This window comes from Arachis hypogaea, chromosome 15 (assembly GCF_003086295.3).
Source record: "Arachis hypogaea cultivar Tifrunner chromosome 15, arahy.Tifrunner.gnm2.J5K5, whole genome shotgun sequence".
NCBI lineage: Eukaryota > Viridiplantae > Streptophyta > Magnoliopsida > Fabales > Fabaceae > Arachis > Arachis hypogaea.
In genome coordinates this window covers 105,491,614-105,495,554 of record NC_092050.1, presented here as the reverse complement: position 1 = coordinate 105,495,554, position 3,941 = coordinate 105,491,614, and the positions used below count along the sequence as shown (strand labels likewise).

At 34.1% G+C, this 3,941-nt stretch overlaps 1 long non-coding RNA gene across 1 annotated transcript; it reads right to left on the bottom strand.

The window, feature by feature from the left end:
• Nucleotides 1-286: 286 nt before the first annotated feature.
• LOC112750459 (uncharacterized) lies at nucleotides 287-3,487 on the bottom strand. Its single transcript, XR_003175835.3, has 2 exons — nucleotides 3,317-3,487; nucleotides 287-523 (listed from the first exon to the last, which is right to left on the bottom strand). It is a non-coding gene; the product is annotated as an uncharacterized lncRNA (long non-coding RNA).
• Nucleotides 3,488-3,941: the final 454 nt, after the last annotated feature.

Here is a 3,941-nt window from a genome sequence, read left to right as displayed (position 1 = left end):
CCGTGGCCATAGCCTTAGCTATGGTCACAATTTTAGCCGTGACCATAGTCTTATCTATGGTCACGGTTTTTCGCCGTGACCATAGCCTCTATGGTCACCCCACCTTAACCGTGACCATAGCCTTATCTATGGTCACGGTTTTCACTGTGGCCATAGCTTATCTATGGTCACAGTTTTTACCGTGACCATAGCCTGTTTTATGTTATGAGATTTAATTTTTTTAAATCATAATCACATCCCAAATGATGATAATCACAAAATAAATCTAAAAATAAAAAATTTGATAAATCCAAATCATAAAAGTTTCATTAAAAATTAGATATTCACTACAACACTAATCAAAATAGAGTGTAATTTATCCATTACATATAATATCGGATAAAGTCTCTTATCAAAAAGTAAAGAACACATCAAAATAATACATTTAGATAACCAAACTCATTATAAGACCCATCCCATCTTATACAGGGTGCCACAACAACTAGTCAACTCCTTTTGTCTTTACGAGTCCAAAAAAATTATCCTGTATACAAAATAAAACAAAAAATTTCTCATAAAGAACATTCAAGAGTAGGTAAACAAAATAATCAATTAACAAATATTAATCCTAAATTAATATAAAATACAAAATAATTTCTATTTTAAACTTCCTGTCTTAAAATGAGACATAATCAAGCACGTCCTGGAAAATATTTGCAATTTAGCAATTGAAGATTTTACATATCAATAATTATAAAATATCTTGGAAAACACAGAGCTATTTGAAAAATCAAAGAAAATAGATACAAAAACTTTTAAAATTTTTACACACTAATCACATAAATAAAGTTGATGCATTACCTCTGAAAAATAAATAAAATTAAAATTCCTAATCTATCATTAAGACAAAAAATAGTGATATCATATCATCTACATGACATTTATAAAGTGATGTGTTTTGATTGAGTGAAATCAAAATGATTTAGTAGTCCCCATATATATTTCTTTGGTAAAATTGGAATGAGAAATTTTCATGCAAAAATTTACTCTTAGTGCTTAAATTCATCACTGTTACAACTCATTATATTCACCCTTTTGTTTAGTGTAAAACCTTGCTATTACCAATTTCAGAAGAAACAAGAAATGCTAATCCCTAGGTTAGTTCAAAAAACCCTAAATTCACGGACAGTCCCAACAAATAACCATCCTACAAGCATACCAAACAAGTTGTTTATTGCTGCACTGAGAAATTGAAAACACAGAAATTTTCACTGAGAACTAGCCATAAGGATTCACATTTGAGAACAAGGGAATCTGCTACTTGACTAAATTTAAATCAGAGTGAGGTCAGATGTTTCAGAAAAAGCAACTCTGGAAAACAGAAAAGAGAAAATAAAAATAGCCTAAAAAGATGCATTGAAACCTAGGATATTAAAGATGAAGAGAATAGACTGGCTTTAGAAATATAATCTCATGGAAGCGCCAATTATCATTGGCAAAGCACACAACCGGAAAGCACTACAATGCTCATCTGCATCAGTAATCTAGCCTTTCCGGGTCCCAACAAAACCATTTCTCAAACTCCTTTCAACTCAATTTCAAAATCTGAACAATTTCAATATCTCAAACCATTTTCAATTTAAATTCATTTTTCTACAAATCAAGCTCATCTCCAATATTATAACCCTTTCCAAATTCCAATTCATTTCCAACAAAGTCAACTAACATCTCAAACACTTTCCAACATTTTCAAACCCAAGTCATTCATAAATCTCAAATCATTTTCCGAAATCAAACTAAATCTAACATCCAATCACTTTCCAATTCTCAAATTATACTTGATAAACATTCGAATCAGAATTTTAAATCAATCCTTCATTCACTACTTCAATATCAAATAAATATTCAAAACTAGCCACAGGCAAGTAAGCAATCACATTTATTCAAAGCAGTTCAGAATTTTTCGCTGACTCTAGCTTCGGGAATATAAGCAAAACCGTGACTGCTCTGCAGTGTTTTAAATCCAGAAGACAGCAGCAGCGTACAACATTCGAAATTTTATATAAAATCCAAATTAAATCTAACCACCTTCAAAATTTATGTGGTTAAACATAACTTATTCAAATTTCTTTCTCAATTGGTTCCAGGGTCATACCATTTTTAATGAAGGATAGCTTGGAAGTTAGGTAATTTTCTGCTGAAGTCTGTTTTACAAATCATTGAACATAACCTCTTCCAAGTCCCATAACTCACTTACTAAAACATGGAAAATCCTGAAATTTGAATCATATATACTAAACATACTCAACGTTTACCTCCAATTGGTTGCATCTCAATATCATTTCAGAATTAAAAATTATGAAGCCTCAAATTCACTGACTTAGAAAACAAAGCCTGACTTTTACTGCATAATACATCTTTCTCTGAAAATCCAAATCTTTAAAACCACAACTCTAACCATTCTAAATTTTTATGAAATTAAAGTATTAGGACCAAAGTTTCATTTAAAATTGGTTCCATTTCAAAATTTAAACTGCAGAATTTCCAATAGAGGAATCAAGTTACTGCTGTGTTAAATGTTCTGCAGAAAAACCAGATTTGACATCCCCAATTCAAAAATTCACCATAAATCATAAACTTAATGAAAAAGTCTCAAATTTACCAGTTTAGTTCCTTATATTCCCAATTTTAACTCAGACTTGGTCTCATGCAATTCCGATCATTACGTAAGTAGTTATAGCTTTTCAAAGTTTCTGACTTCGTTTAAAATTATGCAGAAAATCAGATTTTAGAGTTCAACTTTGAAAAATCATAACTAATTCTCTAGTTGATACGGAACCTTAAAAATTGAATTTTCATAATTACACTTAATATAATTTACTTAAAATTTAAATTCTTATAATTTCAGTCACTCTAGAGTTACTAAATCACTTTCAAAGTTGCCGTTTTATTTCAAGAGAACCTGATTTTCAGCAAACTATTTAGTATTCAAAATCCAACCCTTCAATACCACTCAAAACCAATTCCAAATCAACCACCAACCAAGTTCATTAACATTACAATATACCAAATAACAGCTCAACGGCAACATATCCAACATAACCCATTAAAATTCAGAAATTCTCAACAATTAGTCATCAAACAATTCCCAATCCACATAATCAATCAATATCACTAATCAACAATTCCAAATCACAATCTCAACCATTCCAATCACAATTCAGCCACAATTCAAAATTCACATAATCAATCAATTACTCACAGCTTTTAAATCTATTTGCAGTTATTCAATAAACCTTGTAGGCATTCTTAAATTGAAATCGTTTAAACCCTCTACCTCAATTAGTCGAAACCGTCAAATTTAAACGCAATGATGCCCTTCTTTTTTCCAGTTTACAACAGCCAATGCGGCCAGAACAGCAGCAGCAGCCTCACTTCTTCTGGGGCGGCAACAACAATGACGCAGCAGCTTGATGTCGCAGGCAACAACCATTGAATTCAGCATGCAAGACTCGGAATTCAACCCTACATTACCAATGTCTCAGAACCTTCAATAACTCATATCAGAATTCCGATTTTCAAAGATTTCAGAACGAAATGCTTACCGAGAAGATGGGGTTCCACCGGTGGTTACCGGCGGTCAAAGCGGCAACATGAAGCTTCAATGGCGACAAGGCAGCAACGAACGGCGGCGCAATAGCCACCCAAACGCGACGATGGCAAGCCCAGTCACTCGACGACCACGCAACACCGCGACGCTCCCTTTCGTGCCTCTTCTCCCTCCTCCATTCGCGACTCCAATGGCGGCAGCAAGGACGGGTTCGATAACAGAGATCCGACAAAGCTGGCAGCAACGGGCTTCCTCTATACTTGCGAGCACGACGGCGGCGATGGGGTTGACGGGCTTCCTCTCGGCGCTGCTCTCTGCCTCGTTTCTGGCGAGCGCGACGACGATGACGACC